This window comes from Lepisma saccharinum, chromosome 1 (assembly GCF_977018435.1).
Source record: "Lepisma saccharinum chromosome 1, izLepSacc3.1, whole genome shotgun sequence".
Lineage (NCBI taxonomy): Eukaryota > Metazoa > Arthropoda > Insecta > Zygentoma > Lepismatidae > Lepisma > Lepisma saccharinum.
In genome coordinates, this window is record NC_139229.1 from 25,105,783 (window position 1) to 25,123,366 (window position 17,584).

A 17,584-nucleotide genomic window follows, 5' to 3' on the forward strand; every position below is an offset into this window, starting at 1 on the left:
ATTATAGGTTTGTTTTTAACTTTGACCGTGCTCTTTGATATATATCGGTATCAGAAAAGCTAGGTACTAATTAGTATAGCCGACTTAATCATTTTTAATATATCCTAGTTTATACGAGGGTGGTTCAATAATTATTGTCCCTGACATATAAGCAGTATTATTTTTTCACAAAGTCCCCCTTCACAGTAATGCACTTCTTCCACCTATGCTGTAAAGCCACTATGCCAGCTTCAAAGAATGTCTGTGGCTGAGCCGTGAGCCATTCTTCCGCAGCGTCCGTAACAGCAGCATTTGAGGGAAAATGCGTCCCCTTGAGGTGCTCCTTCAACTTCGGGAACAAATGAAAGTCACTAGGGGCGAGGTCCGGTGAGTAGGGAGGGTGTTCCAACACATGGAAACCAGCAGCATGGATTGCGGCACCAGTAACATGGCTTCTGTGTGCTGGAGCATTATCGTGGTAAAACAGCACTTTTCGCCGCAACATCCCACGCCGTTTCTCCTTGATTGCTTCGCGTAACTTAGGGATTAGGGCTGCATAATAGTCCCCAGTAACAGTGTGTCCCACCAGGTAGTCAATAAGGAGCACACCCTTCGCATCCCAAAAAATTGTGGCCATAACCTTGCGTGCTGATGCTTGCACCCTGAATTTGCGGGGGGGAAGTGAATTGCTGTGCCGCCACTCCATACTCTGTCGTTTGGACTCGGGATCATAGTGGTGGAGCCATGTCTCATCCAGTGTCACAAATCTATCACAGAACTGCTTCAGGTCTGCCCCCATCAGCTCCAAACCAGCCCTTGAACATTGAACTCTATCTTTCTGTTGTTCACGGGATAACATTTCGGGGACCCATCGCGCTGACACCTTTCTGAATCCCAAGTGTTCATGCACAATGATTTCCACTGAGCCTACAGAGATGTGCATGATGTCTGCTAACTGTTGCACCGTGATTCTTCTGTCAGCCATAATCATGTCATGCACAGCATCAATGTTTTCTGGGGTGGATGCTGTTGTTGGAGGACCAGCACCAGGGGCCTGTTGACAGCTTTCCCTGCCGCAACGGAAATCGCGGCACCAGTTTTTTACCACCTGGTAAGTAGGAGCCCCATCACCCAACACACTGACCATGTCCTCATGAATCTCCTTTGGGCTTAGCCCCTTTTTCTGGAGGTACTTGATGACAGCTCGTTGTTCGGTTTTCTCTATTTTTCAAACTAAGTGCCACCTCTCACACCTAAAACGAGGAAAACAAATTTACTATAGCACCTACGGTTCTGAGATTTTGCATATAGGCATCTAAGACATTAGGCTACAATATCCCCATTATTCATTCATATTCATATACTTTAAGTATGCCGGGGACAATAATTATTGAATCACCCTCGTATTACAGTCGTTTGTATAATCAGCACTCGTGTACTTGTAATCAAGTTAATTTCCTCTTGTCACTCATTTAGTGTATGCTTATTCTTTTTGCATAATAGTGCCTCAGCAAGTGTAATGTCAATTATTATTTACTTTTGGAAACTATGACGCCTATGTAATCGCGTCTCGTATGTGACAGAGTGCTGGCCGCGCGTATTTACATTGAAAGCAAGCCTAAGGGGCTAATAGAAATCTCAAATGTTCCAAGGTACACGGGAGATAAACCAAAGAGGCGGTTAGATATTTTATCATGTAATGGTATCTTGTGTTCACCCCTGCAGCGTGAGTGTGTGAGAGCATGATTGAATGAGAGTGAGGGGATATGTAATGTGTCATATTATCATTGTTGTGTTTATTTTTACCGAATACACGTATATATTCGTTATCCTACAGGTGTTCTTGATTCATTTATATATAGGTATAGATGTATATCCTCGTATGGTCGATATTTTTGGTTTTTGTCCTGAGTTTGAAGCTGTATAGCTTGTTTCCATTGACCAGAAGAGTTATAGTTTTCTATTATTACAACAATTATTATTATTATTATTGCTATAAATGAATAACAGCACCACTTTATGCACGACGTGGCTTACCGCCGGAGCACAGTGTGGTATTTTCGTAATCTAGCTGGACAAAAGTCAATTTTCGCATATGGCTACATGGGTTAAATACTTGTTAATTTGCAAAGGAGTTGAACCATATTACATGAAACTAGGCTCTGTATTCCAAGAAATCACACTGAACAATAGAAAAAAGAGTCTCACTAGCCGACCACCTGAGTTCCGCCTGCCAAGTGCTGCAAGCGATCGCGTCATTCGTCTGAGTTTGCTCGATGAATATGGTCTGTTTCTGTGTGCTAGTGGTGATTGTGTGGTGTTCTTATTTTCTTTCGTGTTTCAACGTAAGGTTACACTTGTTGGTGTATTATTATATGTTTTAGTTTAAGCATGAGCACCATCAGAAAAAGTCACGTTTATTTCTGTATGAGATAGTCAGTTTGGACTAGAGTTTTAGTACATTATATCGCATTATACAGATCTGTTATCCTAGTTTTCTGAAAGAGTTACTTGTTACCTACACAAATTATGTTAATTTGTTTGCGAATGTTTGCGACACTCATACACTTGTTTTAAAATTACAGAATGACTACGCAAATTTCACGACGGAATGTTTTCGACGCGTGGTATACCAACTCCAAAGAATCAAGAACGGATGCTTTGTTAAATTATATAATGGAAGAATGTGGTGCCTCGTCCTTTTCGGAAGACATTATAAAACGTTTAAAACTAACAATCAGAAGTATTAGTAAAAAAATAGAACAAAAGTGGTTGAAGTCCGGAAGACATGGAGAACGCTTTTTAAAAACGAATTCTTTGTGGTTAGAACAATATATATCACTTCCTGATATTATTACTGAAAGTGTCGAAAGTGTTTCACTACCTGGACCAAGTAGAAGGGTCGGAAGACCGCAAAAAGATTTGAGAGTGCTAGTGATAAAACAGAAGAAAGGCGAATTCAACACATCCTAGAAACATCGAATCAGGAAGATATATATCATTAGCAGCCTAATTACAGCTTCGGAAGGAAGGCAAAAGAAATTCAGCAGCAATTGTAAAAGAGCTTTGTCAATTTTCGCCTAGAAGAGGGACAAAGATAAAAATAGCGCGGAAGTGTTTGGTAAGCCCAAAACGAAGTGGACTGTCGGAAGACCAAGCCCTGGCATTAATGGTCGATGCGAATCTCTCGACACATCAATATAACGCAATACGCCATACAACTAACCAATTAAAGAAAAATATTTATCCTAGTTATAAGAAAGTCCAAGCGGCAAAACAGTTGTGCTAACCTAGTGACATTACTGTAACAGAAACGTTCGCAGAAATAAAACTGCAATCTCTTCTGGATTACACTATTACGCGATTGTGCAAAGTACAAGAAGATGTCTTGAATTGTATTACAGACTTGAAGACTTTAGAACTAATTGTGAAGTGGGGTTGCGATGGCGCCGAACAAAATAGATATAAGCAAAAATTTTCTCATAAAAATTCCACTGACGAAAGTTTGTTTCGCCTATCAGTGGTGACTATTCAATTGTATTCAGTGAATAGCCAAAACCTCAAACACGTCATATGGCAAAACCCTTCCCCATCTTCTACTAGATATTGTCGTCCCATCAAGTTTGTGTTTGCCAAGGAAACAGTGGATGTAATTAACGCCAATCATCGTAATATATTTTATTATTAGTATGAGATATTTTCTTGAAATATATGTCTCAACCCTTGGCAGTGCTTTTGTATTTCATCTACAACACTTTACAGCATATATAACTTACATATTGAAGGCTAAATAATTTTGTCCAGCTAGATTACGAAAATATCACACTGTGCGGTGGTGTAAATAACCGACCCGGTGACACGAACCTGGAAATAAACCGTTAGCTGGTGGTAGGAATCGTGTTTCCTTAACCGGAGACGCGAACCAAGGACCGACGACCGTCCAATTGGGCGGCCGCGGAACCCTGAACCTAGGGACCAGCGGTAGAGTTGTTTGGCACCTCGAACTGGGGACTTCGGTCTCACGGACGAAGCGTCAAACCCTTTACAGAGAGCCAATGGATGTGCTCATGCATGCTGGAATTTTAAGAGAAGTTCGATTCTTATTAAAGGAGAGCCAATGGATGTGTTAATGCATGCTGGAATTTATTAAGACAAGTTCTATTCTTATTACTGCAGAGCCAATCGATGTGCTCATGCATGCTGGAATTTTAAGAGAAGTTTGATTCTTATTAAAGGAGAGCCAATGGATGTGTTAATGCATGCTGGAATTTATTAAGACAAGTTCTATTCTTATTACTGCAGAGCCAATCGATGTGCTCATGCATGCTGGAATTTTAAGAGAAGTTTGATTCTTATTAAAGGAGAGGCAATGGATGTGTTAATGCATGCTGGAATTTATTAAGACAAGTTCTATTCTTATTACAGCAGAGCCATTCGATGTGCTCATGCATGCTGGAATTTTAAGAGAAGTTTGATTCTTATTAAAGGAGAGCCAATGGATGTGTTCATGCATGCTGGAATTTATTAAGACAAGTTCTATTCTTATTACAGCAGAGCCATTCGATGTGCTCATGCATGCTGGAATTTTAAGAGAAGTTTGATTCTTATTAAAGGAGAGCCAATGGATGTGTTCATGCATGCTGGAATTTATTAAGACAAGTTGTATTTTTATTACAGCAGAGCCAATCGATGTGCTCATGCATGCTGGAATTTTAAGAGAAGTTCGATTCTTATTAAAGGAGAGCCAATGGATGTGCTCATGCATGCTGGAATTTTAAGAGAATTTCGATTCTTATTAATGGAGAGCCAATGGATGGGTTCATGCATGCTTGAATTTTAAGAGACGTTCGATACTTATTTAAGGAGAGCCAATGGATGTGTTCATGCATGTTGAAATTTATTAAGAGAAGTTCGATTCTTATACAAGAAGAGCCAATGGATGTGCCCATGCATCCAGGAGCTTATAAGGAGAAGTTCGATTCTTATTAAAGGAGAGCCAATGCACGTGATTTGAATCATCTTGTTCTGCTGTTAACGCTACAGACCCATCATGTGCCCATTCAAAGCGAAGCGTAAGCAAGAAGGAAAGGGGGGAGGCGTGGATAAAATGACATGATAAACAGATGCGTGTCAAGCTATGCGGCGACCTTGTGAATATAACGTTTTCGACAGCAATGACCCAGTTTAGGAGGCGTTGGAAGAGAACTGATTTGCATGATGTGATTTTCTGACAGGGTCCTGAGCAGCTTCGGAAAGAATCTGCGTGTTTTATACGAGGCCTAAATGGAATTGATTTTCCAGATCACCAAAGGCAACGTTTCTTGTCAGACGTCGCTCTTGAAAACCCGTCACAATTGAGAAAGGTCGGTTGGCACGGCTACGCATACTTTTCGACGTTGGGAATAAAGCGATCAACGTGCAATGTCAGATGTATTGACTACTTTCATAACAATATTAACTTGGTTGTGGCGCTGCTCTGTGATATTATATATGGCATAATCAGGGTGCAAAATCATTGAAGACTGGTGGGAAGGGGAGGAATCTTAATCTACAAACTCATCCCCCACACATATTTATAAATTATACGATATACCGGGTGGCCAGAATTAAAGTTACCCAACTCAGAGCCCTTTGTAGCCTGCTTGAGGCATCGTAGAACTCTGAAATTTGTTGAATCCACTATGCAGACAGACCATGGCGATAAAAAATAGTTCAATTTTTCGCCACCAGGTTGAAATGTGGCGTCGTACTTCCATGATGGGTTGTAATAATGACGTAAACTGCTCCAATTGGTTATGGATTTGCCTTTACCTTGCAATCTTGCAATAAACGAGAGATTATATTCTCGCAACTTCCAGCCACTAACAAATGTCTTTCTAATTAATAACTCAGCTAAATCACTTAACGTGATTATTTGTACAAACCATCATGGCATTTCAACCTGGTGGCGGAAAATTGAACTATTTTTTTTATCGCCATCCTCTTTCCCATGGTCTACATAGTGGATTCACCAAATTTCAGTTCTTACGATGCATCAAACAGGCTACAGAGGGTTCTGAGTTGGATAACTTTAATTCTGACCACCCGGTACATATAGGCTATATTTTATTAAATGTAAGAATAAATTACTAAATAATTAAAAATACATTCATTTTTATTATTATTAAATGCATATAAAGAAATTAATTTGTTACTTTTATACATAGCAGATATTTATAAAGTACCAAACCAATTCCTTCATTAACTGTTTAAATTACAAAATAGTTGAAGTTTTTGTTTTGTTTTTGCTTTATGTTAATATGAATCAATTAGATTTCATAGTTATTATTGTTTTTTTTCTTGTATTACTTTTACTGTGCATATTGATATAAATCTGGTAATGATCTCTTGAGAGAGAGAGAGAGAGAGAGAGAGAGAGCATACAAAACTCACAACCACACTACTTAGTGTGTGTTTTCGATATTATGCTTAATAAAGTAAATTTGAAGTCAAAATTATTTGCTTGTCTTTTGTTTGTTATAACAAAAACTCTCCCCCATGAAATTTTTGGTGGTGGGGATTTTTGAGACAAAGATTCTTGGTGGGGGGGAATCCCCCTGTCCCCCCAGGATTTCGCACCCTGGGCATAATCTTAGACATCAATAAAGCTCAATCCCGCCTTACGGCTCGGTTGGACCATTGGGTTGGCTGATGCCAGCGAAGCAGTTTTCGAACTTCCTTTCCAAAAACTGCTATGGTATTCCAAATCCTGACAAATTACATCATTTCAGAATGCCTTCTATAGCATTCACGTGAATTGTGCTTTGCATTCGCTGTTGTATAGCTTAATAGGCTTACGTACCAACAGAAAACTAAATGCATAATATGGATTGATGAACCAGAATGCATCGATTGATGCACTGAAGTGTGTTTTATGGCTTCTTAAAAGAATCAGATTCACATTTGATGCATTTGGGTGCATTTTCGTATGTCGTGAAAGAAACACCAAAGTGCATCATTTGATTCACGTGAGAATTTCTTTCAGTCGAGATACACTTCAATGCATCAGTTGATGCGTTTTGATGCACCTTGATGCGTTTTGATGCACCAGAAAAACTCTGTAGCTCAGACCAAACGTTTAAGTGCATCATCGAAAAAGATGCAGGAAGTTGCATCAAAACGCATCAACTGATGCATTGCATCTCGACTGAAAGAAATCCTCACTTGAATCAAATGAAGCACTTTGGTGTTTCTTTCACGACATACAAAAATGCACCCAAATGCATCAAATGTGAATCTGATTCTTTGAAGAAGCCATAAGCCCGACCCTGTGGCCGCTGCGACGCCAAGGGTCCCGGGTTCGAATCCCGGTCGGTCTTGGTTGTTTGTGAATGTCCATTCATCAATTTCATCATTTCATCACTCATCCCCATCTTCGCAAATTAGCCAAGAGGCACAACACGCGAAGTAAAATAAACTCAATCAATCAATCAATCAACGAAGAAGCCATAAAACACACTTTAGTGCATCAATCGATGCATTCTGGTGCTTCAATCCATATGATGCATTTAGTTCTCTGAGTGTAGACACGAAACTTCAGACCGGTGTTTGACAGGTATTCAAGAGTTTGACAGATAAACTGTTTCCAAACTCGTCCAAAAACCATTCTCAAACGAGGTTTTATCGTGCATATGGTAATGAAACAACGTATAATTCCAGGAAAAAAATTAAGGTTCGACAAGGACTCTATCCCAGGTCTCTGGCATACCGTGCCATTTCTTTACCAACTGAGCTATGGAGCCAGTCCTGGTTTCGCCGGATTTTTTGTTCTCGCTCTGGACCCGGGTTCGAGTCGTGGTGAAGCCTGCATTTTCGCTCGAATTTCTTCACAGTTCATCTCCTATGTGTGGCAAATCGAAGGTAATGAGAAAAACGTTGTCAAAGGGACTGTAGTGTCCATGCTCAGTGTCAAATGAAGATCTGACTCTCTTAAACGGTACAAGTTACTTACCATGTTTTATCATTATTTTTGTGACTGCAGACAACTGCTCGGTATATATGTGTGTATCTGGGGTCAGATGCATAGAATATTCTGTCTAACAGATCACGGTTTGTACATGTATGGTCAACTTGTTTTAACTAACATATGGCAAAAAATCGACCATCCTATTGGTTGATTGGGTTGGTCTTTTAAGTCCACTTTATGCACAGTAAGGCTAATCGGGACTGTACCTGCAGTTTAAAGTGGAAACCGAACCACTACGTGCCTCCGCCGAGTATCGAACCCGGGACCCCTTGATTACAAGGCGACGACGCTACCACTGCGCCATCGGGGAGGCCCTCGACCATCCTATGTCGGCACAGTAACACCGGAAATGCCAAGTATCGCATGCAGATTTTTTGTAGCCTGCCTTTATGGGTGCATTGGGTAGTCTGCACTCCAATGCACTTTTGTTCGTGACTGTACACCCACCTGCCCATGATAATTTACATTATTAACATCGTGAACTATTCAGTGATGTGCCGTATACTATAAGTTTACGTCTACATGCGTTGTCTACACGTAACCTACGCGTAGATTACATTGGGTTGTAGTTTACATAGACTATGTAGACAATCTAAAGTGCATTAAAATTAATTTTCAAGGCTTTCATGAAAGGAAAGTGACATTTTCATCCATATTGGTTCCTAACGAACTGCAAAGAATCCTATTTACAACAAAATTTATCTTCTCTTCTATCCAACTATGGAAGAAGATAAAATAGTATGCAATAAAGAAAACAGATGGCAGTCGTGGAGCAAAATTAGTATTTTTCCCATAAAACACTAAAATATTTCCTATGTAAATTTTTTTACTAGGTGAGAAATTGTTCGAATTTGGAAGAAAGAGTATGAAAAGTTCTCCTCACACATCAGCAACTGATACGCAGTTTAATTTTGTTTTACTTCCACGGCGCCCTTTGCTAAGTTATCACCTTTCGCCATGTTGTTTGCATAGATTACGTCACCTACATGTATAACATAGTCTACGTGTAGAATGTAGACTATCGTTGTTTACGTGTAAACGCACATTACTGGAACTATTGAATTGAACTCTAAAAACGAGATACATACATACATACATACATACTAGTGCTTACGAGATACATATTCAACATTCCCACTTACATTTATTTTTCTACTGCATAACGTACTAATAGATAATACAAGTTAAGCAATACACATAATGCAACGCAGGAAGTAAGACTTTTAGGATACAAATGTCTAATTTTTATTGCCGGTGATTGTACATACGAGGATTATTGTATTTTGCCCTTTGGCATTAACATAGGATGTGCCAAAGATTTTGTGTTGTTGCGACAGAGAAAATCAACGGCAGTGGCAACCTTGATTTTGTGATACGTGGTGCATACATACAGGATAAAAATGTGGAGGTTTTCGAGGGCTCTTAGCGTCGAAACTACATCTCAACCAGCAAAACATCATTAAGAAAGTTGTTAATTAAGTACCTCTACACGCTATATAATCGACAAGGGTAATTTATTACACTAGTATTAAAAAAATATCGATTCCTGTTGGAAACCTTTCAAAGCGAAAAATATGAACAACTATCGATAAGGATATCTTCTCAAGTGTCATAGATGAGCGATTACACATTTACGCTGAGAGTCTTTTTTCCTGCCGACCGTGCGGCCACATCTTGTGTCGATTATGTGTTTTCTTGTTGCCTCGTCCTGTCTCTTGAAGTGCTTCCCGTGATTGACGATCATATCGAAACTGTCGACCTCAAAATCTCGGAAGAGCTGACTCGATCGATCTCTCGCTCTGATAGGAGCATCTTCTTTTGAACAAGAAGAGAGGTAGCCTCTCTTAGAACGTGTCAGTGGAGTTCGATTAAATAATGCTAAAAGATGCATACTGTAATGTATACAGGGAAGTTCGATTCTTATTAAATAAAGCTAAAAGATGCATACTGAAATTTATAAAGGGAAATTCGATTCTTATTAAATACAGGGTAAGTCAAAATGATGGACTGGATTACATAAATTTATTCTGTGAAATCTAATAAACATATGTTATTGTGAGACATGCGCTTCGAACGGTTAACTTTCAAAGTTTAGTTTCCACGCAATGTTTCCACTTTCTACCGCTAGGAGTCAGGAGCGAGCAGGAAAATGGCGTTGACTGGAGAACAGAGATCTTTCTGTGTGTTTGATTATCATGTGAACCAGTCTATGATTAATGTGCAACGGCATTTCCGTACCAAATATCGGAGAGAACCACCGACGGGGAAGGCGATTCGTAAGTGGTATGAACATTTCAGAGATTCGGGCTGCATCTGCAAACGAAAATCGACTGGGCGTTCGTCATCTGGGGAAGAGACAGTGGAACGAGTGCGCACATGTTTCGTGCGGAGTCCACAGAAGTCCACCTACCGGGCAGAGAGAGAACTTCAACTTCCACAGAAAACTATCTGGCGGGTTCTGCGGAAACGTTTACAAATGAAACCCTACCGCTTGCAACTAGTTCAAGCTTTAAAAGTCACTGATTATGCTTTATGCGCGTCCTTCTGTGCTGATTTCCTCGCATTAATGGAAAGGGATGGGTTCTCTGAGGTTAATTTACAGTGATGAAGCAACTTTTCGCCTTTCAGGGAAAGTGAATAGACACAACGTAAGGATTTGAGGAACTGCTAACCCCCATGAATTTGTGGAACACGAACGCGATTCCCCCAAAGTGAATGCCTTTTGTGCCATTTCCCATGAAAAGATTTATGGGCCCTTTTTCTTCCATGAACGTACTGTGACAGGACTTGTTTTCCTTGAAATGCTGCAACTATGGCTCCTTCCACAGCTTGCAGAGGATAGCCCAGATTTCATTCTCCAATTGGAGGTGCCCTCCGCATTACCATGGCAGCGTTCGGGGCCATCTCAGTGGGGCATTGGAACAACGTTGGATAGGCCGTGCATCTCCAGAGGATCGACCTTTCCTTCATTGGCCACCTCGTTCTCCCGACTTGACCCAATGTGATTTCTTCATGTGGGGTTTTGTCAAGGATCATATTTACGTACCACCACTTCCAACAACATTGGATGACCTTCGTGCCCGCATCACAGCAGCCATTGCTGATATTGACCGCAACATGCTACACAAGGTTTGGCAGGAGATAGACTATCGGCTTGATGTGTGCCGTGTTACGCGAGGTGCTCACATAGAACACTTGTGATTTGTTTGAAAGAAACTTTGACAGTTTACCTTTCTTAGCACATGTCTTACAATAACATTTGTTTATTATATTTCACAGAATAAATGTCTGAAATCGGGTCCATCATTTTGATTTAACTAAAAGATGCATACTGTAATTTATGAAGAGAAATTCGATTCTTATTAAATAATGATAAAAGATACATACTGGAATTTGTAAAGAGAAGTTGGATTCTTATTAAGATTCAAAATTCATCTTCCGCAATGATATTCCAAGTTCTGGAATACTTCATCTGATTGGAATCCCTCCCACCCTCTGTCCGAGAATCTATAGAGCAAGTAGTGACTCGAGAAGGCCTGAGATAAAGTGAGTGCGTGCGCCCACTCGCTTTCTCCCTTTCTCTACCGTTATGCGCAGCCTTGCTCCACAGATTCCCGAAAGAGAGAGTACAGGTTTCACGTGAATCTTAGTGTGGTTTGCTCTTGCTTTTGTCTAGATATTGAGAATAATATCGTGGCTAAATAATATACTACTTTCCATAACTCATATCTATATTTTTATGGTCTCGAGAGGATGTGTGTGTAAACGCGTGTGAAGGAACAGGACTGCGTGGAGAGGGAAGCGCGACCTTGCTCCAGAGATTACTGAGATAGAGTATAGTATCACCAAACGAAAACCTTCCCATCTTTTACCATTGCTTTGTCTTTGCTAATTTCTGCCGCATTTCCCTCCAACTTCTCCTTGTCCTTGAACACCTCTCTACTGTTCTCTTGAAGGTCACTGCAACACTGATTGTAAGGGCTCACACGACTGATTTTGGGATCCTACGGGCACAAGGGGCGATACATATCTGCCACGCGACTCACGTTTCTATCGTCGGCATCACTGACTACGATGATTGGATGCTAAGCTTCCAATTAAGATCGTGAATATGTTCAAGGACGTCGGAACTCTTGCGATAGGTGATATAACGAGTGCAACATTCGGGAAATATTTCTTTCGGGCATTTGGCTGTTTGACCAACTTCCCGTCCATCGTCCAAGAAGGTTCTGTGTTCGATTCCGTGGTGTTCATCTACTTCTTTATTCAATCTCGTCGTACAGATGAACCTAGGGATGTACTGAAGTTTGTTTCAAGTACACTTTATGGACAGTCCCGATTAGCCTTTCTGTGCACAAAGTGGACTTAACAATTCAAACGTTAATGAGTAAATTTACAGTCAATCCTTGGAAGCAACAATGCTAGATTTCTACAGAGTAGTAAAAATCTTTAATAAGGCTAATAGAATAGGGCAAGAAATAGAGGATATATTAGAGGAGACAGAGTGGATTCAAACCAGGAAGAGGTGTCCAAGATGACATACTTACAATAAAGCAAATAATAGAGAAAGTTATAGAATACAATAGAGAATTATGCCTATCCTTTATAGACTTGCAAAAGGCTTTCGATAGGGTGCCATGGCAAGAGCTATGGAATACACTAAAGAGAAACAACATATACAAAGAGTTAATATAAGCAATATAAAGTTTCTAGAAAACAAACAGATGCTATGTCAGAACTATCAATAACAGATCAGAGAAATTCATAACAACAACAGGAGTAAGACAAGGTGATATTTTATCACCATACTTGTTTATCGTTCTGATAGATGACGTTCTGAGAGAAACAAAACCAAGTATGAGAAAATTCAAGGTACGAAATTGGAAACTGAAAACTGTAACTGTATCTGAACTTTTATATGCAGATGATATTGTATTGTTTGCAATTTCACAAGCAAACCTACAGAGAAATTTAGAAATAATAAATGGAAGTCTGTCAAAGGAATCTATGAAAATATACAAAGATAGAACAACTGTATTAACGATAGGGAGAATAAGAAAACCCTGCATAATTAGCCTTGAAGATTCAGAGCTAAAACAAGTACAACGTTTCTAGTATCTAGGGGTTACAATCAATAGTAATGGAAAATTAGATGATTAAATTAAACACTAGAATAAAGAATACAAACAGATTATATTATGCCATAAACAAAGGATTTTTAGGGACAAAGGATATAAGCCAAATAACAAAAATGATTGTTTTCAAATCAACTTATGTGCCAACACTGATATATGGAAGTAAATCCTGGATAATTTATGAAAAATATAAACAAAACTTACAAACAGTAGAAATGAAATATTTGAGGAGAACAGTGGGAAAGACCAGAAGGGACAAAATCAGAAATCAAAGAATCAGAATAACATTAAACACAAAACCAATATATCAGGATGTTGATCAAGCACAACTCGGATGGTTTGGACACCTCAGCAGAATGCCTGAACATCGAATACTTAACAGGTATGGGAAGCAAGAATGGGAGGATTGGATGTGAATAGACCGAAAGGAAGACCACGTAGGACATGGAATGAGGAAATGAAGGATATCCTGAGCAGGAAGAACATCTCGTGGAGTGAAGGAAGGAAGTTGGCAGAAGATCGTGACAGATGGCGAGCTCTCTGTAAAACCTCGACACCAATTGGTAGAAGAGGATCGGAATAAGTAAGTAAGTAAGTAAGTAAATATGTTAACTTCAAGCTTGCTATTCCCATGATCTACCCCATCGGACTTCACAGGTGGCAAAATTCTGAAGCACGACATGAGGTTGCATTCTAACAGGCGTGCATTTTCTACATGTTTCCGCTGACAAATTCCTGAAGGTGTTCAGATTTTGTGAAATGCTCGTAATTGCAAATTCCTTGTTTAATTGCATTTCTTCTCGCAAATATATTTGCGCGCAGGGGGAGGGTGACATAACAAAGCTTTGTTCCGTAGATTAACCATAGATTTTTCAAACCTAGACATTTACAGAGATTTGCTGTCGCCCTCCTTTACTGTAGTGGAAGATTAATAACTGTTCTTTGTTGATAGGTACATTTCTTCGAAACGTAAATGTTACTGTATGTACAACTGTTTCATCAACATACAAATCTCAACGCACCTAGGAATGTTGTAAAAATTAAAATGGGGTCAGTTGAGCAACTACAAAATATTTTAAATGCATATTTGAGTAGGGGGAGTAAATTTCCTATGTCCTCCCGTTTGCTTTAGGAACATCCAACCACCTTCTCCCAACAGGAGCGCAATCAGGTTCCAGTATCGGGGGTGGGGGGTGTTTCCGTTGATGGAGTTTGAGGTGTGGGATTTTTTTTCTTTTTACAAAAGGATCATTGATTACCAAAGTTGATCATATTTTGAAAATAAAGCAAGAAATAAAGTATTATATTTTAAATAAAACAAGTAAAGTGCCAGTTAAAGGTAAAGTTTCAGGCCTGAGGTGAAAAGGGTAACTCTTTGGGAAGACGTCCAAGTATCAGTCTCCCTTCCACGTAGTACATCCTGGACTGAATTTTGCAAACTACCGAGGCTCTGGCGTATGGATCCACATCCAGTATAATCCTCTGTCGAACTGGTGTTGTGTCGTCTCATAATCTATCCCAGGAATATCTGGAGCAAGTTCGCACATAACGGTAGAGAAGGGTTGAGAGCGAGTGGGCGGAGCAAAGCATAGATCCACCAACTTATCTGAAACCCTGGCGCGGTATCAGTGGCGCTAGTATCGCTAGTTAAAGTTACGGAGAAGCCTGTAGTTCGCATATTTTCCGACGTTTAAGAAAACTTGGTGGATCTATAGTACACGTCGCTGCAAACGGCTTTTCTTCCCTCCGTGTAATCCCATTCCCTCTCTCGTGTTTATTGGTCGAGCCCACTCGAGTTACCACTTGCGCGAAAGACTGGTTTTCGTCAGGCGCGTCGCCTGATAATGTTCGCATGAGCACATGAACACTCATGTATATGTCTTAAATTACGTACATATTAAATGCACACACACATACGTATATTTATTGGAAAATAATACTATGTTTGATGTACGAGTATATACACACAATTTACTCTGACACGACTTCTTTCACGTCTGATAACTTCTCTAGATAGTTGGTAACACTGACTCCCACGGCGTTCCACGGGTGACGTTGAACACAATTGCTGTGCGTGTTGCGTAGAGCTGGCAGCTAAGGGACTGTTGGATACTATACCCCGAACATGTTCACTTCACTGTGCGAACACTTATGCAAGCAGAAATACTTCTTACATTCGGCACCAGAGTGCAGCATATACAAGGCATGTCTAGGGGTACTCGAAAATGTCTGTGCTACATAGTTGCAAACTTTAGCGAGAATTCGCTAAACCTGGAGGATTTTAAGGGGGAAGAGGGACAATTTCCTCATGGTCCTTCTTGTATTACTTCAAATATAGCGTGATTTTGGAACTTGTTGAAAGTAAACAGAACTGTTATTCTCACTTTTTCAATTGAAGATGAAGTTACAACGGAGAGGAGTAAATCTGCATTCAGTACAAAAACATTATTGTGAACACTCGTATGCGAACCGCACGCGACGCCACTGGTTTTCGTTCGCTTCCTCCAAACATTCCAGGGACAGAGTGTAGGCTGTATATTGGTCCGACACGTCTTGTGAAGATACGAATCAGTGGCGTGCCCAGGAGTTTGGAAAAGGGGGAGTTGTGTGTACTTGTTTTTAGTAGTCTTCCCTCCTTTTACCACCTTTTTCTGCCTTTGACGTTCTTATTTCTTTTTTTAAATACTGGGCCAGAGGGGGGTTATGACCCCCACCAACCACCCTCTTGGGCAAGCCACTGATACGAATGTACTTTCTCCCGGTTTCGATACCTGGCGGAGACACATAGTGGTTCGGATTCCACTTTAAACTGTAGATCCAGTCCCGATTAGCCTTACTGTGCACAAAGTGGGCTTTAAACACGAACTCAAACAAACAAACAAAATGTACTTCCTTTGTTTTGCAATCATGTAGCTTTCAGCGAAGATGGTTCTTTCACAATCCGCAATTTTTATCAGCTGCAGAAATCAATGATAGACTTTGCATTTTATTTGCTGTTTGTTTTTTCTCCAGCATTAGCTTACTGGAAGGGTCAGTCTTGTTTTTTTCCCTCCAGCTGGATATCATTACACAGCGCCGGAAGGAGCGACCTGCAGAGCCGCGAAAAGGAGGAAAAAAACAAGTATTTTTTTTCTGCGTATAACACGTGGTTTGGATTCCAAGGTCCCTTACTTTGACCGAACCTCCCCCTCCTGGAGTTTCCCAATGGAAATTCCTCGCCTGGGAATGTTGGGAATTGACCGATGTGAGGAGAGAAAAAGCTTAGCGTTTAGCAGAACCGGTTTAGTTGTGTTGTGTGTGTGCTGTGCGGTGACTTGATGTGTCTCGAGTGCGTCGGGTGTGTGTGTTTACGTGCGTGAAGTGCGGGGAATCAGGTGAAGTTATTTGTTGGATAGCAAGCTCTGGCATTGAACTGGCAACAGTCGATTTTTGTCTTCTGTAAATGGTAAGTACAAGTAGATATATGTGTGTTCTAATAGAGCGAGGTGCGATATTTATGGTGGGATCTGAAGTACATTGAAATACTTGTTGAAAATTGAGGTCGTGTGTACTCCAGACACGTTCTGTGTGAAGTTGAACAAGCATGGTGTTGTGGAGGTCACGAGGATTCGCGGGCAATTGTTCGAAATTGGACTGTTTGATTTTGCATCGCCTTTGTGACAGCAATTGTATGGTTGATACATTTTACGTCACTTTTCCGCCACTAATCGCGAAGATCAGGATGTGTATTTGATTGATTTCGTTTATTTTACTGTACTTCGCCGGGCTGTTTACCCACCGTACCCCCTCGAGAATTACGTTGAAATTTATATTGATCAACAGATTTTGATGTTTTGCGTAATATAAAATTAGTTCCAGCGCGCGGAAAACACAAATAACGGAGATATTCGATCACAAAGTACGTATGACCAGCCTAAGCAAAAACCTGCCATTTAGAAGTGCTTTCGCAGCTTTGTATTATTAAAAACCATTTGTATTCACACTCAAATAGCGAAAGAACACGTCGATAATAACTATTGGTACAAAACCTAACAATCCAACTACGTAAAATTATAGTTGCTGTTGTGGAATGTTGTTTTGGGTGCTAGATTCACTTGCGCGAAGCCTTCGGTCTGCTGTTCTTCACGGTAAAGTAACAGACGTACTATATTTCACAATAACACATTCCCGAGAGTTAAAATCAACTGAAAACGTTCATGAACAACAAAATATTAATATGCCATGCAAAATATTGCACTTTCTCTAGGCGGTACTGAGGCTCGAGGGTACCTACTTCGCTTTGTTTCCACTTTTCACGAATGGCTAAGATGATGATGAGTGATGATGTAATGATGGCTTCCTGGATGGCGTAGTGGTAACGTCGTTGCCTTGCAATCTAAGCGTCGCGGGTTTGACACCCAGTACATTGCACAGTAGTTCGGATCTCACTTGAAACTGTAGGTCCAGTCCAGATTAGCCTATCTGT

The 17,584-nt window shown here is 40.3% G+C and overlaps 1 protein-coding gene across 3 annotated transcripts in view; it reads left to right on the plus strand.

Annotated features, from left to right (window-relative positions):
- Window positions 1-17,584, plus strand: part of LOC145993845 (isotocin receptor-like) — a 931,661-nt gene that overhangs the window by 477,899 nt on the left and 436,178 nt on the right. For 2 of the 3 annotated variants that reach the window (XM_083129707.1, XM_083129699.1), the window contains exon 1: window positions 16,377-16,564. The exons of the other annotated variant lie outside the window; for it this stretch is intronic. The gene's annotated coding sequence lies outside the window, so the exon portion shown is untranslated. Of the gene's footprint in view, window positions 1-16,376; window positions 16,565-17,584 lie in introns of those variants that run through there. 3 annotated transcript variants of the gene reach the window in all.